The sequence below is a fragment of the Oncorhynchus keta genome, unplaced genomic scaffold (genome assembly GCF_023373465.1).
Source record: "Oncorhynchus keta strain PuntledgeMale-10-30-2019 unplaced genomic scaffold, Oket_V2 Un_contig_24616_pilon_pilon, whole genome shotgun sequence".
Lineage (NCBI taxonomy): Eukaryota > Metazoa > Chordata > Actinopteri > Salmoniformes > Salmonidae > Oncorhynchus > Oncorhynchus keta.
In genome coordinates, this window is record NW_026284007.1 from 272,810 (window position 1) to 299,396 (window position 26,587).

At 45.3% G+C, this 26,587-nt stretch overlaps 1 pseudogene; it reads left to right on the forward strand.

Moving 5' to 3' along the window:
- The first annotated feature begins 952 nt into the window (after positions 1 to 952).
- Positions 953 to 26,587, forward strand: part of LOC127922105 (zinc finger protein basonuclin-2-like) — a 171,979-nt pseudogene continuing 146,344 nt past the window's right edge.

A 26,587-nucleotide genomic window follows, 5' to 3' on the forward strand; every position in this document is an offset into this window, starting at 1 on the left:
GTGTGTGTGTGTGTGTGTGTGTGTGTGTGTGTGTGTGTGTGTGTGTGTGTGTGTGTGTGTGTGTGTGTGTGTGTGTGTGTGTGTGTGTGTGTGTGTGTGTGTGTGTGTGCCTCCTTAGTTCCATTAGTCTTATAGAGATTGGGATAAAACAGACAAAGGCTCCAGACTTTAATGTCGTCTGCACATTTTTGTGTTCTCATATCACCAAATATCTCTAGATCACAATTGATGTATTTCTTTATCAGAAAGATAAACACTGTGAGTGTTATGTATGAAAAAAATGATAAAGCTATTTGGCTTGTTATGTATAACTAACAAAAAAACTAGCTTTTACCCCAAAACATAAGAGCTAAATGTGTTGTATTAGACAGCATAAGGAGTGTGTGTGTGTGTGTGTGTGTGTGTGTGTGTGTGTGTGTGTGTGTGTGTGTGTGTGTGTGTGTGTGTGTGTGTGTGTGTGTGTGTGTGTGTGTGTGTGTGTGTGTGTGTGTGTGTGTGTGTGTGTGTGTGTGTGTGTGTGTGTGTGTGTGTGTGTGTGTGTGTGTGTTGCGGTGGAGGTCCCAAAGGAGAACTGGATGCTCTGAGATGCGCTGGCCGCTCGCAGCGCAAACGGCTTCTCCAGCGAAGCTCGCTCCCCAGCTCCCCTCAGTAGCGAGGGGAGGAGTGTGTGTGTGTGTGTGTGTGTGTGGGAGCGTAAGCGCGATGTCATTGAGCGTCTCCAAAAGGAGCGGTGCAGTTGACTCAGTTGAGCCTGCGCTGGTCCTCACACACTCACTCCTCTCACATGCAAACACACACACGCTCACACACCCAGGCATTCAGTCACACAGCTGCTGCTACGGAGCGCGGAGGAGTTACAGAGAGACGGAGGGAGGAGAGAGAGCAAGAGAAGGGACAGGCAGCACCAGCAGAGAGAGAGAAGAAGAAAGAGGGGAGAGAGAGAAGCAGGCAGGGGAGGGGTGGATTGCTGCTGTCACACTTTCACACCTAATGTCTACGTTGGGATAGAGAGATTTGATGGTAAGAGAAGTTAATGTATTATGTTGATGGTTAGGTTGAATGTTTTTATACAGAGATGCATGGGACTTTTTATCATGTTTGCAATATTTTGCAAATGTTTAGTTTTTTTTGGTTCCTTGTTGATTTTGGAAGCTGGCTGCATTTAATTGATTTAATTCTGCATTCTATTTGAGTGTAATTGTGTTGTCATTTGTTATTTCTGGTTTGGAATGCTGCATGTGCATATTTTTACTTTAGATTAGATTATAGTAAGAAGGTTTTGAGTGACATTTATTTTATTTTATTACATTTTTTACAAATTCTGTTTTATTTTTGACAGATAACCTACTTACTGTGTGTATGTATATAAGTGAGTTTGAGTGTGTGTGTTTCAGGCTTGAGAATGAGCGGGTAAGAGTTTCCAGGTTATGCATGGGTGACTTTGTTTTGCAAGTGATTTCTGTGTGTGTGTGTGTGTGTGTGTGTGTGTGTGTGTGTGTGTGTGTGTGTGTGTGTGTGTGTGTGTGTGTGTGTGTGTGTGTGTGTGTGTGTGTGTGTGTGTGTGTGTGTGTGTGTGTGTGTGTGTGTTCTGAGGACAGCCCATACGAAATGACTGGCAGATGGTTAAAGGCAAGAGGGCCGCTGACAGAAAAAAGAGAGACCCTTCCTTCCACATAATCTCCTCCATCCCTCCTTTCTTCTCTCCCTCCTCCCTCACTTTCACCCCCCCTCGTCTCCAGCTCTCCTCCTCCCTCCTTACCTTCAGCATTCTGCTCATCCTGCCCTCTCTTCCTCTCCCACTTGAAGACCCTGAGGAAATACACTGCGCTCTCCTCCAGAATGAACTCTGCACACACTCCTCAGCGACCGGCCGCCAAGAGAAACCCTCTCACACTCCCTCTCCTCTAGAAGCTCCCTCTGTTCAAAAAGAAGAGGGGGAAAAAAACGACAGCCCAACCCCCAAAATCCCAAACCCACCTTCACTGACTTTTTTTATCCCCTCCTCCCCCCTCTCTCCCCCCTCCCTCTTTCTCTAGTCCGAGGAGGCAGGGTTGGATGTGAGAGGCAGCAGCGAGGAGAGAAGCAGCCAGGCGCCCAGAGACCCAGAAAGCGAGAGGGCACCAGAGTCCACTCTGAGCGGCACCTCCAACACCCCGACTACCACCTCTACCAGCAGCATCACCTCCAACCAGCACCACAACAACAGTGCTAGCCCCACAGCCGTCTCCAGCAGTAGCAGTAGCGGTGGCTCCAGTGGTGCCATAGGTGTTAGCATAGTTAGCCGCAGCGCTAAGGGAGCAGAGGGGAGGTCCTCCATGCAGTTCAGCACCAGACCTCCCAGTGCTGAGCCTGGCTTCATGGGGACATGGCAGCAACAGAGCACTGACCAGAGCAACCTCCTATTCAGAATGTCCCAGCAGGTGAGTCCCCTCCCCTTCATTCAACCATCTGTTTTTCTGTCTTTTAGCTTTCATGGTGATCCGTCTATTTCTTAGTTGTGATGTGTCCCGTTTGTGTGTTTATTTGAGATATAAATACCTCCCAGACTTTTTTGACACTTGGTGTGTGTTTAGGTGTTGTGGTAGGTGCTGCTGGTGGAGTGTGGGTGTGTGTGTGTGTGTGGGAGAGAGAGAGAGGGGGGATATGTGAGTGTGTATGGGATAATTTTTTGTTTTTGAAAGAGTTAATATTATGTGGGTTGACATGATTATTCCTCATCTTTGCATTTTTCAGTCTTCATTGTTGTGTTTTATTTGCCTTGCCATTGGGCTATTTTGTTGAATTGTAATCCTGTGCAGTTTGGGTCTGGTGTGTGAGAGAGTGTGTGTGCTTGTGAGTGTATATGCACCTGACATTGTGCACTGCACTCTTCTCCTGAAATAGTGATCATATGTTGTAATCGAATTGCATATTAGTTCCAATAAAAGACAGCATACATTTTAATGTTTACAAAAAGGGAGGAAATATAAGAAGCCATGAGTTATTTCACCGGATTGTCCCCTGCCTCGTTAGGTTACGGTTGCGCTCACCCCACTCCTCCTAATTTGTCTGTGCAATATAGTTCAAAAGCAGAAATTGTAGTGTTTGTGTAACCCCGCGCTGATAAAGACTGTGGAAGAGTCGCCCTCTGGGTCGGGCTAATTGACTACATGTGGTCCGCTCAGGAAGCCTCGAACACGGGCTAGAGACAGGCAACCGTGAGTGAATAACCAGAGCCTGGAAGAGCGATAACGGATACCTATAACTGAGGGAAGTTCACATTTCCTCCGACAACTAGCGTCCGTTATCGTTCCTGTTCACAGTCGTGTGTTTTATGACTTTGGCTTTTTTGAGAAGTATAAAATATCTCGGCGTTCTGGTTTTTAAAGGAGTGTGGCTGTGGGGGCGTTAGATGGTTTCATTGGTGATGTACACTGCGTTGAGGTAAAGGAGTAGAAAGAGAGAGGGGGAGTTGTAAAGGAGGGTAGTTAGTTGGTCATTAATCCTAGTGGAACCTGTGTGTGTCTCCGTACCATGCACACGCTGTTACGCATGCGAAGGCCGCGGCAGGCCGACCTTGAGCAATCGCGAGTCTCTGCCGTGTCGAGTTTGAAAATAAACGGATTAGTGGTTATTTTATGAATCACAGTCTTTTCTACTACTTTTATCACCGATGTTGTGCATATGAATATTGCTTTTTTAATTGAGCAATTACTTAAAGCAATTCAAAAGAAATACGCGTTGTTTTGAGTGATTTAAACCCTGTTGCCAATATTTCCATGACTGTGTTCTCTCACCGAAATGTGTGAAATTGTTTGCTCTTATTCAGTGAAATGATTCACACATGATTCCCTTTCTTTGACCTTTCTCTAAATGTATGAGGTATGTGTGGAGAATTGTCAGTGGCCTCTCTTTTTTTCATGCACATCTGCACATCATATTGGACACGCATGATGCATCCTCTCACTTTCAACACATGTTTTGAGCTGTGTGTATTATTAATATAAACTACTGCAAAGCTATTGACATGTCGATTGGAATAACGGAACCATATCGCGCGAGGATGCTCCTGGCTCCGTCTCATTCGTCCTCGCGCGGCATCTGCGTGCAGGTGGATGGGCCCCGCGCTGATACACGGAGGAGCATCCAGCATCTGCTGGGACTCACGTTTCGTAATCCCCCTTTTTACAAATGCGCGCCGTTGTTTCAATATAATCAGCTGTGGGACTCGTTGTTATTTATCCTCCCTCGCACCACTTAGAAGGCATCTTTCCATGTTTAGTAGGCATGACAAAAATCCTCCAAAGAAGCCTCACCTTGACAGACTGCCTTATTGGAATCTAACCGATAATGACTTTGTGTTTGCCGAGCCGCGCGCGCCTTGGGGTATTGGGAGAAATGAGTGTTATGGGGGCTCGTGTTTCAAATCCTCCCTTTAAAGATCAGCTAAGTGACATGAGTCATGGGTGCGTTTTTATCGGTGTTAGTGCAAATGATTTCAAAGCAATCGATTGAGACGCAAAGCAGGAGCAGTATGTGTTGTTGATGTGAGTGAGGGCATGTTGTTTACGGGTGTTGGTTGTGATTTTGCAGCGAATAATCCAGTCTCAGACCATTTGATATCCTCTGAATTTATACATTCACTGCAAAGTAGCCTACCTATACAAGTCATTAGGGAACATGCAATGATTACGTGTTCGTGTATGATTACGTTTTATTTTTTCAATTGTTATTTTCAGTTATATAAATAGCATGCATATGTTCAAACACAATTTACAGCAGGTGAGCAATTATATTGCCAAGGAATGTCACCTAAAAAGAAACCAAAACAATTATCTAAATTACCAGAGAATGAATTGTAAAAACAATAATTTAACCTGGTTGGATATTTGTTTTTTTTTGTTGATATATTTAATTTATAAAATTTGCAACCTCAACGTCACACTATGTCAACACCTGCTTCTCATATTACAAGTGTATTTTTACGACGAGTAATGTGCTAATTCGATCCAATCAAATCAAAATATGAAGTGCATTTCAATTAAATGCGTACATTGCCTTTTGCATGAGTACTAATAGAGAGACAAGCAAACAGAGAGAGACATGGTTTTAATTTTGTTTAGATATCATGTCTTTTTCAATCAGGCTACCTTTTAAACGTAAGTATAAGAAACGAAATCGAAAATGCAGAAACCATGAATGGCAAAAACATTGATTGGGAAAGGCCTGGCATGTTTCGCATCGTTTCTCCAGACTTCTAGTAAGAATCATTTCATTTTTGGATTCTCAGTTTTTTTCCTTGACTGCCATCTTTTCATGGTCGAATACATTCCATGCAAATCCAACCGTTATAATGCTTGTAATTGAAGTAAATTATTAAGAATTAATAGAACGAAGATTACGCCTATACCCTATATAAAATGGAATATAGGCCTACCTCTCTATTCGCCTGGCTTTTGGTTTTTATTTTTGTCTGTTGGTGATAAGAGGATTTATAAACATAACCTTATATTAAATTATCTACAAAAGCAGATACACGAGTTAAATCAATAAAATAGACTTAACAAATTGTCAAATAATTGCATCTGCTTTCTTTATATTTAAGAATGTGCGGATCATTTTATGTATAATCTGCAGGGAAATGATTATCATATTTCGTTATGTAAACTCCCCATAAATTATGTTAAACTATCTTCTTAAGCCTTCCACAGCATTACGGTGTAATAATATTTTGACGTCGTAATTGAGTACTTTGTTTTGGGTACATGCATGGATATTAATATCGACCTTTGCAAGTTAAACAGTCCGCAGTTAAGTGATATCACTGCGCCTCTAATTGGTCCATCACTAGTAGGCTAACTCCCCCTCAATAAACCAACATTAAGCCATGTCATTTTATTTTCCCTTGCGCTCCAAAAGCTGAGGGGAACAACTCAAGGATTACTTAGGGCTCGTAAAATGTTGCCGCGGCGCACCTCTTCTGTGAGGGTCTAATGCCAGTCAGGCGAAGGAAGATATCGAGGAAATCTTGAAGAAATAGGGCCGGTAGCATTTACAGCGCCAGGGTATGTTTTCAATCTACATCTCTGCTCTTAATTAGCTCGCCCTTCTAAATGTTTCCCTTCTCTTCTGCAAGGCGGGTGCTGTAACGCGGCTTCCTCTGAAGTGCGACAGGTCGAGTATGGGCCGAGACCTTACAGACGAGGTACAGTCGCTTCTATAGCTTGACATGTTTCTCTTATCTTCTCGGTATTGTTACAGCATCTGAGATGCTGGCATGCAGCGGTATTTGATCCCAATACAAGCAATAGGTGGATTAACACGTAAGAAATTTTAGTGGAAAATATAAACTATAGTAATTATGTAGGTTATTATTATACCTAATATATGTTAATAATGGGCCAAGCATGAACACAATGGTATAATTATAATAATAATAATACTGTATTATTGTATTTTTTTGTTTTGTTATTAAACTAGTTCAGCAATTTTCTAAATATGCCATTATAAGTTATTACTGTTATTATTGTTGAGTGTTATTTAATGTTTGAAATGCCAGGTGCATGGCCTATAGCAGAGGATTCTATCAGAACTCATGGCCTATAGCAGAGGATTCTATCAGAACTCATGGCCTATAGCAGAGGATTCTATCAGAACTCATGTCCTATAGCAGAGGATTCTATCAGAACTCATGGCCTATAGCAGAGGATTCTATCAGAACTCATGGCCTATAGCAGAGGATTCTAGCAGAACGCATGTCCTATAGCAGAGGATTCTATCAGAACTCATGGCCTATAGCAGAGGATTCTAGCAGAACTCATGGCCTATAGCAGAGGATTCTAGCAGAACTCATGGCCTATAGCAGAGGATTCTATCAGAACTCATGGCCTATAGCAGAGGATTCTATCAGAACTCATGGCCTATAGCAGAGGATTCTTCAGAACTATGGCCTATCAGAACTCATGGCCTATAGCAGAGGATTCTATCAGAACTCATGGCCTATAGCAGAGGATTCTATCAGAACTCATGGCCTATAGCAGAGGATTCTATCAGAACTCATGGCCTATAGCAGAGGATTCTATCAGAACTCATGTCCTATAGCCTCAGAATAGCCTATAGCAGAGGATTCTATCAGAACTCATGGCCTATAGCAGAGGATTCTATCAGAACTCATGGCCTATAGCAGAGGATTCTATCAGAACTCATGGCCTATAGCAGAGGATTCTATCAGAACTCATGGCCTATAGCAGAGGATTCTATCAGAACTCATGGCCTATAGCAGAGGATTCTATCAGAACTCATGGCCTATAGCAGAGGATTCTATCAGAACTCATGGCCTATAGCAGAGGATTCTATCAGAACTCATGTCCTATAGCAGAGGATTCTATCAGAACTCATGGCCTATAGCAGAGGATTCTATCAGAACTCATGGCCTATAGCAGAGGATTCTAGCAGAACTCATGGCCTATAGCAGAGGATTCTATCAGAACTCATGGCCTATAGCAGAGGATTCTATCAGAACTCATGGCCTATAGCAGAGGATTCTATCAGAACTCATGGCCTATAGCAGAGGATTCTATCAGAACTCATGGCCTATAGCAGAGGATTCTATCAGAACTCATGGCCTATAGCAGAGGATTCTATCAGAACTCATGGCCTATAGCAGAGGATTCTATCAGAACTCATGGCCTATAGCAGATGATTCTATCAGAACTCATGGCCTATAGCAGAGGATTCTATCAGAACTCATGGCCTATAGCAGAGGATTCTATCAGAACTCATGGCCTATAGCAGAGGATTCTATCAGAACTCATGGCCTATAGCAGAGGATTCTATCAGAACTCATGGCCTATAGCAGAGGATTCTATCAGAACTCATGGCCTATAGCAGAGGATTCTATCAGAACTCATGGCCTATAGCAGAGGATTCTATCAGAACTCATGGCCTATAGCAGAGGATTCTAGCAGAACTCATGTCCTATAGCAGAGGATTCTATCAGAACTCATGGCCTATAGCAGAGGATTCTAGCAGAACTCATGTCCTATAGCAGAGGATTCTATCAGAACTCATGGCCTATAGCAGAGGATTCTACCAGAACTCATGTCCTATAGCAGAGGATTCTAGCAGAACTCATGTCCTATAGCAGAGGATTCTAGCAGAACTCATGGCCTATAGCCGAGGATTCTATCAGAACTCATGTGCTGTAGCAGAGGATTCTAGCAGAACTCTGTAATAGTTCTATTGTATTTATTTCCCCTAACCACCTTGTGAATTCCCCTAACCACTCAGTTCTAAGATTTTAAACATCTTTAAATTCATGCGTTATCATTTTCTCTGAAATATGACTACTATAGGCCTATATCAATAGATTGTTCATGTTGGTAACATTTTAACATTGTAATGGATTTCCTCTGCATGTCCTGCACTCAAGCAGAATGAACTACACATATTTAAATTAAGAAAATATACACGATGCAAAAGCAGATCAGACATTGCAATAATGTCACATATATTTCAAACACGATTTGCAAGAAGGGTATATGTTCAGAAGATGTGGACTGTGTACAGAGAGGACTGTGTATAGAGTACGGGGTTGACACTGCAGTCAGGAGATACAGCAGGGCAGGCATCATCAGCATGGAGCTGTCTGTCTGTCTGTCTGGTTCATGTCAATACATTGACGGCTTAGATGGACTGCTTTACAGCGAGGTCATTACCGAACTATCGATTACATCTGCTGTATTCTCTTCAACCAATACCACTCCATTTCTGTACCACACAATCTCTCCTTATTGCTGTCATTTTGGTTATACACATATCTGCCTGTATAATCTGTATATCTGTCATTTTCAAGGGGTCCTATATTTTCTAATGTAAGTTAAATATTTATATAACTTCTGTACATGTGCAACCGTTTTGTTATTTCATGTAGTTTTACCCCATCAACTGAAATCTGCATTTGTGGAGTGTAGCAGGCTATTACACCTGCCCTGCTATAGGCTATTACACCTGCCCTGCTATAGGCTATTACACCTGCCCTGCTATAGGCTATTACACCTGCCCTGCTATAGGCTATTACACCTGCCCTGCTATAGGCTATTACACCTGCCCTGCTATAGGCTATTACACCTGCCCTGCTATAGGCTATTACACCTGCCCTGCTATAGGCTATTACACCTGCCCTGCTATAGGCTATTACACCTGCCCTGCTATAGGCTATTACACCTGCCCTGCTATAGGCTATTACACCTGCCCTGCTATAGGCTATTACACCTGCCCTGCTATAGGCTATTACACCTGCCCTGCTATAGGCTATTACACCTGCCCTGCTATAGGCTATTACACCTGCCCTGCTATAGGCTATTACACCTGCCCTGCTATAGGCTATTACACCTGCCCTGCTATAGGCTATTACACCTGCCCTGCTATAGGCTATTACACCTGCCCTGCTATAGGCTATTACACCTGCCCTGCTATAGGGCCCTGCTATAGGCTATTACACCTGCCCTGCTATAGGCTATTACACCTGCCCTGCTATAGGCTGTATGTATCTGAATGTAAACCCTGCTGAATGTAAACCCTGCTATAGGCTGTATGTATCTGAATGTAAACCCTGCTATAGGCTGTATGTATCTGAATGTAAACCCTGCTATAGGCTGTATGTATCTGAATGTAAACCCTGCTATAGGCTGTATGTATCTGAATGTAAACCCTGCTATAGGCTGTATGTATCTGAATGTAAACCCTGCTATAGGCTGTATGTATCTGAATGTAAACCCTGCTATAGGCTGTATGTATCTGAATGTAAACCCTGCTATAGTAATATCTCTCCCTATAGGCATGGCAGACATCATATTAGATGAATAGCAGCACATCTCCTAGTTAGTTTTGTCTGAGTCAATAATGGACTTAATGTCATCCTCTTCAGTGTAGATCAGAGGGGCCTTAATTCACCTATTAACATAGTATTTCCGAGGGAGGGGTGTTTTTCCCCCCTTTCAGTTCATATATTGCCTGTGTGCTGTGTTTAACGGGCTGTTTTCCTTCCTCTGCCGAGGCCTGTTGCATGTGTGTGTTTCTGCCTGCGTGTCTGATACTATCATATTTTCAGTGTCTTTTATTCCTGAGGGTTGTGTGACTACACCATACTCTGCATCTCTGATGGGCTGCATGACCACAGATACCATCATGTGTATGAGGTGTTTTCCCTTCTTATCTTTTGCATATGTTCAAGTACCTGTAGAACCAGTGAGTATGTCAAGGAAAGAGTGGCGTTTTTCTCTCTCTGTACAGGGCTGGCTCTGTCTCTGGCTCCATGAGTGTGCGGGTGCGAGCTAATGTGTGTGCGGGACTTGGCTGGAGGAGACGAGAGGAGAAAGAGGATATGTGGAGGAAGCGCCATGCCACTTCTCTCTTTCTATGTATCTCTCTCTCTCTCTCTCTCTCTCTCTCTCTCTCTCTCTCTCTCTCTCTCTCTCTCTCTCTCTCTCTCTCTCTCTCTCTCTCTCTCTCTCTCTCTCTCTCTCTCTCTCTCTCTCTCTCTCTCTCTCTCTCTCTCTCTCTCTCTCTCTCTCTCTCTCTCTCTCTCTCTCTCTCTCAGCACTAATACCAGCCCCTAAGCCCTGGGGTCCACCCTCCCCCTCCCTCCCCCTTAGTACACTAGATCAGTAAGGTAGTCCTATCACCGGGGAAGTGGCCATAGAGGAAGGGGACACTGCGTCATTGGCCCAAAGGAGGGGGACCACTTTGGGTGTAACACAGGAAGTCCCAGTTATAGGGTCACTGTTTTCAAAGGGACAGAGGAAATGGCCCAGTCCAAGGCAATGCCTACCCAGTCACAATGAGTGAGTGAGTGTATCCTAGCTGAGCGGTGGAAGTGGTACTGAGTGGCTGGGTGTTACAGTGTGGTCTGTCCTTATCAGGTTTGGATGGACTGTAACTCTGTAGTGTTTTCATTGGCGCCGTCCTCTCTGGCCTGGAGACTGGAGTGATCCTCACGTGTGTGTGTGTCTGGGCTGGAGACCGGAGAGAGGGATCTTACCTACAGCTAATGAAGCCTGGAGGCTACTTTCTTTTGACCTCTTCCTCGTTTCTCCTCTGTTCCCGAGCCCTGGTCCTTCCGTAACCCCGTTTCTTCTCACTTTGCCCTCCAGCCGGGCCCAAGCCAGGGGTCCCTGCTGGCCTTCTCTTTCTGGCTGTCACCCCCTAGAGGGGTTCAACCACTGTTAATTACACTGTGGGATCTGGGTAATTAGGGTCTGGGATGGGGGGTGGGGTCTAAGGTAGCGGTCTCTCTCTCTCTCTCTCTCTCTCTCTCTCTCTCGCTTTCCTTTTCTTTTTTCTCTCTCCATTGGTGTTGTTAGATTGGCTTGTTGGGAGTGTCAGTGAGAGTGTGCATAGTGGAAAAGTGGAGAAGGTGTAGGGGTGTGTTTAACTACGTCAGTAGTTGGTCCTGTTATTTCTGGACGAGAGCAGAGACGTGGTAGACTCTGAGGTGAGAGGAGGAGAGGAGAGCAAGGTGTGTGTGTGTGTGTGTGTGTGTGTGTGTGTGTGTGTGTGTGGGTGTGTGTGTGTGTGTGTGTGTGTGTGTGTGTGTGTGTGTGTGTGTGTGTGTGTGTGTGTGTGTGTGTGTGTGTGTGTGTGTGTGTGTGTGTGTGTGTGTAAAAGGTGGATGTGGACCACTTGTACGTTTACCGTGTGTGTGTCTGCGTGCCCAAGTTTGTGGTTTAGATGGCATGTAGAGTTTAGGAGAGGGAAGACGCACAAGGTGCCATTCATTCTACGGCCACCACGTATTTATGGAAGCGTCAGGCATGAAGATATGACGTCCAAACCTATTTTTGCATTGAACTTTTTTCAACTCGCACGTTAAAAATAATTCACGCGGTGGACATTTAATTTAGGGCCCCCTTTTTCCTTTTAATCAGAATATGAATTAATTTGGTTATTTAATTTGCTGTGGTTATGCCATTTAATAAACATTTGTCAGTGTAGTTTATAGTAGTTTCTGTTTCAACTGAATATTTTAATATTCATGATTTAAATTCCCTCAATCTCCCTATTTTTGCGAGGCAGACATGGAATATTAAAATGCTCTGGAGATCCTTCAATGTTCTCGTTGTTTTGTCGACTAACACACACAGTGTGTTTCAATCTCTGAGATATTCTGTTTTGTCACATCGTCAATTTCTAGTGAATTATTTTCCTACTATCGGGAGACATTCTTCATCTTGTTTGATGAAAATGCATGAATCAAACTCAGATATTTTTATTGTATTACCAGTTTATAACCGTAGAGATCAATCATTTGTACGATAGTTTGTACTTCCAATGATCTGATGAAAATAGCCTAACTAACTAAGTCTTCCCTGAGTCCGAGGGGTTATAGAATGGACACTGAAAACATCACCCAGAGTTTTCCAGCCAAGTCACAGCATATGATCTCATTTGGATTTGATCCTCAGCCTTGCATAAGACACAGAGCTGTGACACGAAGCCTCACACTGAAACAATGTGGGCGTCATCTGTCTGCGGCTCTGTAGCACTGTAACACCGGTGTTGTGTACATACGTCCACCCTGTCGTCTCCTGTCTCCTGCTGCAGCTACTGATCAATATGGGACGTGAGGATCACTCACGGGGTCAGGATCACTCACGGGGTCAGGGTGATCTGTCTCCTGCATGATAACTCTGGTGTTTGGATGAAAGGATAGATGGATGGATCGACGATGGAGTGGGTTGGAGAGAGACAGAGTGTCTTCTAATAGTGTTTTCTTTGTGAACGTACTGTGTTGGGGTCGTTGCTACGACAGCAGTGTATGCGTACGGAGTCTGTGTGTGAGTGTGTGTGTGTGTGTTCAGGAACGACAGCAATGCAGGGCCATCTGCTTGTGTCTTATCAGGGAGATGAGTCCTCCACCAGCCTTTTCCCATGGAGCCCCTCCTACTTCTTACAGGCCCTGAGAGAGTGAGAGAGAGAGTGTGTGTGTGTGTGTGTGTGTGTGTGTGTGTGTGTGTGCGTGTGCGTGTGCGTGTGCGTGTGCGTGTGCGTGCGTGTGTGTATGTGTATGTGTATGTGTATGTGTATGTGTATGTGTATGTGTATGTGTATGTGTGTGTGTGTGTGTGTGTGTGTGTGTGTGTGTGCGTGTGCATATGTGTGTGTGTGTGTGCCGCACCCAGACCTCTCACACACTCCTCACACCCCACTGTGTTGCACACTCTGAAACAGAACTGTCCGTCTACCCCACCTGTTAAAACCATTATAAATACCAAATACAGGATATTCAGAAACTGTCTAGCAGCTTGTTTGTTTCACCTTATGTTGTACACAATCTCTAGTGTCCAGTTCAACATTAAATTGTGTCTTTCCTGGTTTTGGGAAAAAAACGTTGACATGTTTTGCTTATTACTATTATCTCCGGAGAGAAAGATAGATCTGGATTCTATTCTGTTATATTCCTGAAGGTGCTAGTGGATTTATGACTTGTTTATAGGCCATTGTGTGTTTGTCTGTCAAATGGTTTATTTAGTCTTGGTGTGTTGTAAACAACGATAATGTTAGCTGCCAGTGTGTTGCTAGCTAATCCCTGTGTATTGATGTGTGTGTGGCCTATGGCCCTGTCAGTGCTGGGCTTACAGCAACAACTACCACACAGCAGGAAACCATATGGTAACAAGGTTATTCAACTGTTTTTACAGTCTTATAGCAGTGTAATAATATGATTAAGACATGCTTTTTATACACAACACTGAGGCGATGGGCATCGTCTAATCATTTGGAACGTTTTATCTTGACATTGCATGTTCCTTTTGAAAAAATACAATTCTTGTCTTCTATATCCACCATGTAATGATGATGGTGAATATTGTAGATGTGTGTAGTAGAGGTTGTACTGTAGCTACAGAGGCCATATTTAGTCCCTATGATCTGTAAAGAACGGCAGGGAGTTTGATTCAGTCTAGAGCTCTGAACCATAGAAATACTCTATATTACAAATAGAAATATATTAACTAGATAAAGGACAGTTGGATTTTATGCAGAGCTACAGTTTGATACAGTATGTTTGGGTAAAACAGAGTTGGGCTGATGCGATTCAGATTGTATAAAAATGTTCTATTTTTCAAGCATGGCCTATAATCACCCCAATCTTGGATGGCGCTGCCTGTTCAAATACATGAAAAGGTGTGGGTATTTCTCTCTTCTCCTTTTCAGAGTGAGGGTCTTTATTTTTCTTTGGCCTGCCTTAGTTTCCTGCGGCGGGGGAAGTCGTCGGTTGGTGCGGAGCGAAGGGGAACGAGGGGAAGTGGCTGTTTGAATAGAGTGTTGCTCAGGATGTCACCACCCCACAGCCTGCCTAATGAGGGGACATTAGCACCGTGGCCTGCGGCCCCGCACGCACACACACACAGGCACACAGGCACACACACACACGCACGAACGCACACACACAGGCACACAGGCACGTGCGTACACACACACACACACACACACACACACACACACACACACACACACACACACACACACACACACACACACACACACACACACACACACACACACACACACACACACACACACACACACACACACACACACACACACACACACACACACACACACACACACACACACACACACACACATTCTGCTCAGGGTCTGACAAGGCCGGAATGAAGCAGCTGTCGCCAGGCCTGCGGGACTGAGGGGGTCCAAGGGGCAGAGGGAGCAGAAGATGTTTAAGACCTGGGAGGCAACCAATGTAGCCACTGTGACCTGGGTAGTGCCACTGTGACCTGGGTAGTGCCACTGTGACCTGGGTAGTGCCACTGTGACCTGGGTAGTGCCACTGTGACCTGGGTAGTGCCACTGTGACCTGGGTAGTGCCACTGACACACAGCGCCACCATAGGTCAGACACACAGCGCCAATAGGTCAGCACACAATTAGCAGGAACACACACTCAAACACTTGCGGAGTGCAACATGGACACACAAAAAGTACACACACACTCAGACATGCATAATATTATTTTCCTTCCCCAAAGGTTTATTCAGAGATATTTGGCACTTCCATCAGTAGACATGACTTGGTTTTGTCCCTGAGCGAGGAGGAATGTGACACACCGTTGACCCACACTAAGAGACATGAACTTGTGCATACATACTTTCACAGGGGCCCATCCTGTTATTCCTCCTGACTTGTTTTTTTTTGTTTGCGTTGGAACTGTGCCAGTGCCACAGGCAGGTTGATGGCCTACTATTTTTACCAGCAGCCAGGTCTAAGGACCCCTCCTCTATACCAACAGCCAATTTGTCCTTTCAACGCAGACGACAAAGGAAAAAAAACACTCACGCTTACCTCTCAAGGAACACAACCCTTTCATTTTTCAGTTAGCGCAACGGCTAATTCGGTCCCTGTTATTTCACATAATGCAGAGGAAGAATTGCTACTATTATTATTGCCGGTGGACCGTTATTATCTCTGGCTATTTAAGGAGGTAGATAATGATGGTAATTTGACTTGTTCTGCGGCGCTCGGAGGTCGACTGACTTCCCCCCCCCCTGATAATGCGACACTCACTGTGTGTGTGTGTGTGTGTGTGTGTGTGTGTGTGTGTGTGTGTGTGTGTGTGTGTGTGTGTGTGTGTGTGTGTGTGTGTGTGTGTGTGTGTGTGTGTGTGTGTGTGTGTGTGTGTGTGTGTGTGTGTGAGCTCCTGTTAATGTGTCATAGCACTTGGGATGTGCTAGAACATTGTTGCTCTAATCAAAACCAAGCCTCTACGGCTCCCTGTTTGGACCAAACATGTCATTACCAAAGTATTGTACAGGGAGAAAAACGACAGGGCAATTTGTTCTTTTGAATAATGATTGTGCTCTGTGTCTACTTTGACAAGACATACTGTAGCATAGGTGATGTGGGGCCGACGACAGCTGAGGTCTGGAAGACCAGACTTCCTCTCCTTCTTTCTTTCCCGTCTTTCTTCATAAGCCTTCCCCCTCTCTTCTTCCTCGTTTGTTCCCCTCCTCCATCTTTCTGTGTGTCTATCCATCTCCCCCCTCTGCTGCTGGAATCTGCTGTGTGACGGTTGGAGACGTGGGGAGGATTGTGGGGAGGATTGTAGGGAGGGTCTGGAGAGAGGAGAGGAGTGGTACTGGTGAGGTTGGGCTCATGGCCAACAGCATTTTAGACTAAAGCCATCGCTCTCTTTCACACACACGAATGAACACACACACACACACACACACACACACACACACACACACACACACACACACACACACACACACACACACACACACACACACACACACACACACACACACACACACACACACACACACACACACACACACACACACAGCACGTACACACACACAGAATGCCTTAATTTGTGTTAATACTTAAAGAAAAGCATCACCTCGCCCATCGGCAGTCATAGTTCTCACACAACGGTGTCAACATTTTTATCCAGAAAGAAATCAGGAAGTCCCACCTTGAAAGATGGTTAAACAGGCTAACTAGCGTCTTCCATTAGGGACGTGTTGGGGCAACATGTGCTTGTTTACCCTCTCTTCCTGTTTCTAAAGATGTTTGTGCTGTTAGATTAATAGCATTTAATGGCCACTGTTAAACACAGCTGTTTCACCATCTTAGAACGTGTGTTTTAAGGTGAGCTGCAACACTGGGTGGTGTGTGTGTGTGTGCGTGTGCGTGTGCGCGTGCGTGTGCGCTCGTTGCAGATAGTATGTGGGCTGGTGTGGGAGAGGCTGTTCGTGCTGTCACTGAGTGGAACCATACCTACACACACACACACACACACACACACACACACACACACACACACACACACACACACACACACACACACACACACACACACACACACACACACACACACACACACACACACACACACACACACACACACACACACACACACACACACACACACACACACAGGGAGGGTATGTTTGACATTTTCTTAGCTAAGAAGATAGTTGCATGAGAGACCTGCACCGACACTGAACTCCACTGCTGCTCCTTCATGGAACCTGTTCCTACAGCATCATCAGTTATGGAGCACCATCACACTCTGCCTTTCTCAATCCATAATGCCAATCAAGTCACAAATTATCTTGTTTGCTCCGTGTGATGGACTTCAAATGAACTAGCTGGCGTATCCCAGGCAACTAGGCAGAGGTGAGAGGTCGCGGCCCTGAGTGTGTGACCTCTTGGCCCCTCGTAACCCCCCCCCCCCACCCCGGCTGTTTCACACCACTCAGCTAAAGAGGCTGTTTCCCATCTTACACAAAGGGACAAAGTGAAAAGTCTGGTAACAAGCGAAAACGGAGCTATGTTTGTGCTGGAGTGATGTTGTGTGTGTATGTGTGTGTGCGTGCGTGCGTGCGTGCGTGCGTGCGTGCGTGCGTGCGCCCGCATCAGGCACTCTGGAGCCGTGTGTGTGTGTTTCCTGTGTGTGCGTCCTTAGTTTGTAATGGATACTCACACTCACATTTTCTCTGTTGATGTTTTCATTTAAATGGCGTGGCCCACCTTTCCTATTGTCGGGAAACACACAGTGGTAAGTGCTTTGTTGGAACCCTGTCCGTATACATGACGCGTGGAACTCCAAAAAACATTGAATATTTCATGACACATAATCCATTAGACATGTTTCCCCTCTGAACATTATAAATATAAAGCTTTTTGTTTATCATGAAGATGCCTTCACACTGCAGCTTGTTGATCTTGCTTTGTACAGGGGAGGAGCTTTGACACCAATAGATTTATCAATAAGATTTATGGCCATTTTCCCATCTATCCGCTAACCTCGTAAATTTACAGCTTTAACCTCGTGTCGCCCCGGGTCATAGGTTACATCCGGCGAGTCTTTGCGCCTCATCGATCTTCCGCCCCATCTTCATCGCCCCCAAATATGACACGATCAGAAAATAATCCTATAATGTGGTAGCGATTTGAGAGATTTCGAGTCGTTGGTGGCACGGATGATTACAGCACGTTGAAAATGACACTACACTTCCCGTATGATTCAGAGAGAGGGGGGGATATAACCCTATCAGATGCTCAGATCAATTGATAATAGGTATGAAATCACAGAGGTGATTAGAAATGGTCGGCCATGTTGTTAAATGCTGTCAGATCTGTTAAGAGGAGGCTAACACCTCTCAGCTTGCAAGGGAGTAATAGCATCAGCCGTAACTCCATCCGCCGGCAAGTGTGTGTGTGTGTGTGTGTGTGTGTGTGTGTGTGTGTGTGTGTGTGTGTGTGTGTGTGTGTGTGTGTGTGTGTGTGTGTGTGTGTGTGTGTGTGTGTGTGTGTGTGTGTGTGTGTGTGTGTGTGTGTGTGTGTGTGTGTGTGTGTGTGTGTGTGTGTGTGTGCGTCGTGTAAAGCAGTGTGAGCACGCATCAAGGAAAGAGCCCCGAGGTAGCTCCTGGCATTTTATTGCAGCCACCAGACGCCTGTCACTGGTGGAAGAAAAAGAACGGGGGATGAGGAGGAGGGACGAGAGGAGGAGGAGGAGGGCGGGGGCCACCACTGCTTCAAATCATGTCACGTAGCGCTAATTCATACGCCCTCATTAGAGCAAGGGAAGGGACCAGAGGGCCGGGTGTATGCACACACACACACACACACACACACACACACACACACACACACACACACACACACACACACACACACACACACACACACACACACACACACACACACACACACACACACACACACACACACACACACACACACTCCTCCCACACAGACACACAGGCATGCCCACAGCAGACGACACTCCCGCTCCAGCGCGGCAGCGGTACAGCAGGGCCAGTTTGGGGAATAGAAAATTGCTTTCTCAGGAAGGCCCCGGCCAATTAAAGGCCTGCCCGTATTGAATGTCAAGTGTTAATTTAGGCTCCACTCCTCCTCTCCATCCTCCCTCCCCCAACCCCCTCCAGTTTCCCATCACTGAGGGCACTGAGGGGGAGGAGGGGGGGAAGGGTTTCTGAGATGAGCAAATACATGTCAAGTCAAAGTTGATTGCCTGAAGGCCCCGGCGTATTATGTGTCACAGACAAGTGGCAAATGTGCCCCCCTCCCGTTCCCCTCTCACCCCTGGGGACCAGGAGAGAGGGATGGAGCGGGGGACGGAGGGAGGAAGGGATTAACTGTACTGCAGTGATAAGAATGGGAGGTTTACATTGGGGAGGAGAGGGGAGGAAGTAGAGGACAGAGAGAGAAGAGAGGACACAGAGAGAAGAGAGGACAGGAGAGAGGACAGAAGAGAGGACAGGAGAGAGGACAGAAGAGAGGACAGAAGAGAGGACATGAGAGAGGACAGGAGAGAGGACAGAAGAGAGGACAGAAGAGAGGAGAGAGAGGACAGGAGAGAGGACAGAAGAGAGGACAGAAGAGAGGAGAGAGAGGACAGGAGAGAGGACAGAAGAGAGGACAGAAGAGAGGACAGAAGAGAGGACAGGAGAGAGGACAGGAGAGAGGACAGAAGAGAGGACAGAAGAGAGGAGAGAGAGGACAGAAGCTTGTTGGTGTTGCTATATGGGACAGTTGGTTGGCACATTCTCATAGGACAGGTTGAATTTAGTCCTCTTCCTCTGCGTGTTCTGAAGATAGACATCTGAAATGGAAGGAGAGTTGTGTTCAACCAGGAGCTTGTATTGAGAACAATTCATTCAGTCAGAAACTAAAACAATTATTGACACTTGAAAATATTGCAAATATTAAGTTTGTCATTGATAAAGAAAATATCCCAGTAAGCTAAAGATTTATTGTTGACAATTCTGTCTTGAAATAGTTTTATTAATCATCCTTTTCAACATGTACAGTACCAGTCAAAGTTTGGACACCCCTCTCCTTCCAGGGTTTTTCTTTACTATTTTCTACATTGCATGAAATAAAATATGTGGAATCATGTCATGAGCAAAAAAGTGTTAAACAAATCTAAATATATGTTATATTTTAGATTCTTCAAAGTAGCCACCCTTTGCCTTGATGGCTTTGCACACTCTTGGCACAGCATATTGTATGACATTCCATTAGATACAGTTGTGTGTTCAACCAGGCCTTATAGACATGAGCTGAAATGGAAGGAGAGTTGTGTGTTCAGGCCAGGCCTTATAGACATGAGCTGAAATGGAAGGAGAGTTGTGTGTTCAACCAGGTCTTATAGACATGAGCTGAAATGGAAGGAGAGTTGTGTGTTCAACCAGGCCTTATAGACATGAGCTGAAATGGAAGGAGAGTTGTGTGTTCAACCAGGCCTTATAGACATGAGCTGAAATGGAAGGAGAGTTGTGTGTTCAACCAGGTCTTATAGACATGAGCTGAAATGGAAGGAGAGTTGTGTGTTCAACCAGGCCTTATAGACATGAGCTGAAATGGAAGGAGAGTTGTGTGTTCAACCAGGTCTTATAGACATGAGCTGAAATGGAAGGAGAGTTGTGTGTTCAACCAGGCCTTATAGACATGAGCTGAAATGGAAGGAGAGTTGTGTGTTCAACCAGGCCTTATAGACATGAGCTGAAATGGAAGGAGATGAGCTTGTGTGTTCAACCAGGTCTTATAGACATGAGCTGAAATGGAAGGAGAGTTGTGTGTTCAACCAGGCCTTATAGACATGAGCTGAAATGGAAGGAGAGTTGTGTGTTCAACCAGGTCTTATAGACATGAGCTGAAATGGAAGGAGAGTTGTGTGTTCAACCAGGCCTTATAGACATGAGCTGAAATGGAAGGAGAGTTGTGTGTTCAACCAGGCCTTATAGACATGAGCTGAAATGGAAGGAGAGTTGTGTGTGAGGCCAGGTAGACATCTGAAATGGAAGGAGAACCAGGCCTTATAGACATGAGCTGAAATGGAAGGAGAGTTGTGTGTTCAGGAGACCAGGCCTTATAGACATGAGCTGTGTGAGGCCAGGAAATGGAAGGAGAGTTGTGTGTTCAACCAGGCCTTATAGACATGAGCTGAAATGGAAGGAGAGTTGTGTGTTGAGGCCAGGCCTTATAGACATGAGCTGAAATGGAAGGAGAGTTGTGTGTGAGGCCAGGCCTTATAGACATGAGCTGAAATGGAAGGAGAGTTGTGTGTTCAACCAGGCCTTATAGACATGAGCTGAAATGGAAGGAGAGTTGTGTGTTCAGGCCAGGCCTTATAGACATGAGCTGAAATGGAAGGAGAGTTGTGTGTGAGGCCAGGCCTTATAGAGGCCTTATAGACATGAGCTGAAATGGAAGGAGAGTTGTGTGTGGAAGGAGAGGCCAGGCCTTATAGACATGAGCTGAAATGGAAGGAGGAGTTGTGTGTGAGGCCAGGCCTTATAGACATGAGCTGAAATGGAAGGAGAGTTGTGTGTTCAACCAGGCCTTATAGACATGAGCTGAAATGGAAGGAGAGTTGTGTGTTCAACCAGGCCTTATAGACATGAGCTGAAATGGAAGGAGAGTTGTGTGTGAGGCCAGGCCTTATAGACATGAGCTGAAATGGAAGGAGAGTTGTGTGTTCAACCAGGCCTTATAGACATGAGCTGAAATGGAAGGAGAGTTGTGTGTGAGGCCAGGCCTTATAGACATGAGCTGAAATGGAAGGAGAGTTGTGTGTGAGGCCAGGCCTTATAGACATGAGCTGAAATGGAAGGAGAGTTGTGTGTTCAACCAGGCCTTATAGACATGAGCTGAAATGGAAGGAGAGTTGTGTGTTCAACCAGGCCTTATAGACATGAGCTGAAATGGAAGGAGAGTTGTGTGTGAGGCCAGGCCTTATAGACATGAGCTGAAATGGAAGGAGAGTTGTGTGTTCAACCAGGCCTTATAGACATGAGCTGAAATGGAAGGAGAGTTGTGTGTTCAACCAGGCCTTATAGACATGAGCTGAAATGGAAGGAGAGTTGTGTGTGAGGCCAGGCCTTATAGACATGAGCTGAAATGGAAGGAGAGTTGTGTGTGAGGCCAGGCCTTATAGACATGAGCTGAAATGGAAGGAGAGTTGTGTGTGAGGCCAGGCCTTATAGACATGAGCTGAAATGGAAGGAGAGTTGTGTGTGAGGCCAGGCCTTATAGACATGAGCTGAAATGGAAGGAGAGTTGTGTGTTCAACCAGGCCTTATAGACATGAGCTGAAATGGAAGGAGAGTTGTGTGTGAGGCCAGGCCTTATAGACATGAGCTGAAATGGAAGGAGAGTTGTGTGTGAGGCCAGGCCTTATAGACATGAGCTGAAATGGAAGGCCATATAGACATGAGCTGAAATGGAAGGAGAGTTGTGTGTGAGGCCAGGCCTTATAGACATGAGCTGAAATGGAAGGAGAGTTGTGTGTGAGGCCAGGCCTTATAGACATGAGCTGAAATGGAAGGAGAGTTGTGTGTGAGGCCAGGCCTTATAGACATGAGCTGAAATGGAAGGAGAGTTGTGTGTGAGGCCAGGCCTTATAGACATGAGCTGAAATGGAAGGAGAGTTGTGTGTGAGGCCAGGCCTTATAGACATGAGCTGAAATGGAAGGAGAGTTGTGTGTGAGGCCAGGCCTTATAGACATGAGCTGCTGACATGAGCTGACATGGAAGTAGAGTTGTGTGTGAGGCCAGGCCTTATAGACATGAGCTGACATGGAAGGAGAGTTGTGTGTGAGGCCAGGCCTTATAGACATGGGCTGACATGGAAGGAGAGTTGTGTGTGAGGCCAGGCCTTATAGACATGAGCTGAAATGGAAGGAGAGTTGTGTGTGAGGCCAGGCCTTATAGACATGAGCTGAAATGGAAGGAGAGTTGTGTGTGAGGCCAGGCCTTATAGACATGAGCTGAAATGGAAGGAGAGTTGTGTGTGAGGAGGCCTTATAGAGCATGAGCTGAAATGGAAGGAGAGTTGTGTGTGAGGCCAGGCCTTATAGACATGAGCTGACATGGAAGGAGAGTTGTGTGTGAGGCCAGTCAACTGATGGTAAATGTCCACCTCCTTACCTACCTGATCTAATAGACGGACACTTAGTCTTCATGGTTACATTATCTGTCTTAGGAGCTGGAGGCTGCACTCTTTACATTTGCAATTGGCACTGTTTGTCTCTCTATCTCCCCCTCCTCTCATTCCTCACTCACTCACTCACTCACTCACTCACTCACTCACTCACTCACTCACTCACTCACTCACTCACTCACTCACTCACTCACTCACTCACTCACTCACTCACTCACTCACTCACTAAGCTGGCCTATAGACATGAGTTCATTCAGCAGAATGCATATTAACCTCACTAGGGTATGTGGGACGGTAGCGTCCCACCTCGTCAACAGCCAGTGAAACTGCAGGGCGCCAAATTCAAAACAACAGAAATCCCATGATTAAAATTCCTCAGACATACAAGTATTTTACACCATTTTAAAGATACACTTGTTGTAAATCCAGCCACAGTGTCCGATTTCAAAAAGGCTTTACGACGAAAGCATACCAAACTATTATGTTAGGTGAGTGCCTAGTGACAGAAAAACACAGCCATTTTTCCAGCCAAAGAGAGGAGTCCCAAAAAGCAGAAATATAGTTAAAATTAATCATTAACCTTTGATGATCTTCATCAGATGACACTCATAGGACTTCATGTTACACTATATATGTATGTTTTGTTCGGTAAAGTTCATATTTATATCCAAAAACCTGAGTTTACATTGGCGCGTTATGTTCAGTAGTTCCAAAACATCCAGTGATTTTACAGAGAGCCACATCAATTTACAGAAATACTCACAATAAACTTTGCTGAAAGATACAACTGTTATGCATGGGATTTTAGATCCAGTTCTCCTTAATGCAACCGCTGTGTCAGATTTTAAAAAAACTTTATGGAAAAAGCACACCATGCAATAATCTGAGTACAGCGCTCAGAGCCCAAACAACCCAAACAGATATCCTCCATGTTGTGTAGTCAACAGAAGTCAGAAATAGCATTATAAATATTCACTTACCTTTGATGATCTTCATCCGAATGCACTCCCAGGAATCCCAGTTCCACAATAAATGTTTGTTTTATTCGATAATATATCATTTATGTCCAAATACCTCCTTTATGTTAGCGCGTTTAGCCCAGTAATCAAAATTCATGAGGCGCGATCACTAGGTGCAGACGAAAAGTCAAAAGGTTCCGTTACAGTCCGTAGAAACATGCCAAACAATGTATAGAATCAATCTTTAGGATGTTTTTAACATAAATCTTCAATAATGTTCCAACCGGAGAATTCCTTTGTCTTCAGAAATGCAATGGAATGCAAGCTAACTATCATGTGAACGCACATGGTCAGCTCGTGGCTCTCTGGCAGACCTCTGACTCAATCCCCTCTCATTCGCCCCCACTTCACAGTAGAAGCATCAAACACGGTTCTAAAGATTGTTGACATCTAGTGGAAGCCTTGGGAAGTGCAATATGACCCCATAGACACTGTGTATTCAATAGGCAAAGAGTTGAAAAACTACAAACCTCAGATTTCCCACTTCCTGGTTGGATCTTTTCTCAGGTTTTTGGCTGCCATATGAGTTCTGTTATACTCATTCAGTTTTAGAAACTTCAGAGTGTTTTCTATCCAAATCTACTAATTATATGCATATTCTAGCTTTTATGGCTGAGTAGCAGGCAGATTAATTTGGGCACTCTTTTCATCCAAAATTCCCAATGCTGCCCTCTACCCTAGAGAAGTTAATACATTGTTGACAATTCTCTGTCTTGGAGTTGTCTTAGCCAACCCTCTGCTACATGCGTTAGCCAAATCCCCCATCACTCCTATATTCCTGTGTGTGTGTGTGTGTGTGTGTGTGTGTGTGTGTGTGTGTGTGTGTGTGTGTGTGTGTGTGTGTGTGTGTGTGTGTGTGTGTGTGTGTGTGTGTGTGTGTGTGTGTGTGTGTGTGTGATGATGGATGATGGCAATGTTGTGAAATTGAATGGAGAGAGTGAGTATGGATCATTCTCCCGTGTGTTTTTAGTGCCTGCTGCTACTGACTGAGAGAGACGCACGCACGCATGCACACACACACACACACACACACACACACACACACACACACACACACACACACACACACACACACACACACACACACACACACACACACACACACACACACACACACACACACACACACACACACACACACGTGTTGACTCAAACATGCACAAACAGATCTGCAGAAAGACACACACAGGTGCCACTGATACGAGGGTTCAGGTACTTTGTCAGAACATATTTAGACAGAACAACTGAAATACTTTCTGGTAATTCATTGGCCATTGTAAGACAACAGCGGGGGTAACATTTAGATTGAGTTTTGACCCCACACACACACACACCTCTCTCAACGCTCCTTTCTCCTGTCTGACATGCAGAGGCGTGAGGCCCTCAGTTTTGCCCCTCAGATCTCTCAAGAGGCTCACTGGGAACAATAGAAGCATGACAGGCAGGTTTTCACAGCCCGCTGGCAAACAGGCACAAGGCTTTACCATGGTCCGGCATTCTGGTCAGGGCCTCTCAGTGGCCCCCAGGCAGGGCTTTTGTCCCCTCTACAAGGTCACCACACACAACACTCACAAATGAACAAATGAGCCACACAATAGAGGACGGTGGTGGAGTGAAAACACATGACCACTAACCCTGCTAGGCGGTGGACTGAGGACTTTTTAGGGGATGTTGTGGTGGTGGTAGTAAAGGGATGATAACTTGGTGTTAGTGGTGGGATTCAGTGGCCCTGTGCTACAGTTTGTACTGTTATTACAGCCTTGGACAAACTGAAGTGGATACTGTACATCTATGCAGAGTTCTAGTGAAGAGGAACTAATCCAGTACTTGGTCATTTATAGGCCCATCCACCCCCACCTCCACCCAGCCCCAGGAGAGAGGCAGGTAGATGAACCCCACGACGGGAGCCCTATCTGTGGGTAGATATAGTGATGACTGCAGGGCGCTGGGACTCCACTACTTAGTGCCCTGTCAGGCCCTGACGGATCACCCCGACCTGGGGATCTATGGAGAGGGGATCGGAGGGAGGGATGGAGGGAGCACTGAGTGGACAGGGCTGTAGGGAGAAGAGAGAAAGGGCACTGGTCTTACTGGTTATATCTCTTTCTAGACTGGTCCCCCCCCTCTTTCTTTTCTCTCTCTTTCTCTCGCTCTCTCTGTTTCTTTCTCGCCCTCTGTTTTCTGTGGATGATGAATGTAGGAAGTCAGACATCTGACACAGATGGATCATGTCTGTGTACGGAGAGATAGAGATGAACACATTACTGTCCCTTAATGTGAATAACCCCAGACCACGCACACACACACACACACACACGCGCACACACACACACACACACACACACACACACACACACACACACACACACACACACACACACACACACACACACACACACACACACACACACACACACACACACACACACACACACACACACACACACACTGATGCGTCTAGCCAGTTCAGAGTAGGGATTGTACTCCTCAAGTGGCATTGATTTGTTAAAGTGCTGAATTAGCAAGAGCTGCCCAGCTGCCGTCTCCTCCTCTCTCTCTCTGTATGGTGCTGCGGTGGGCCCATTTTCTCT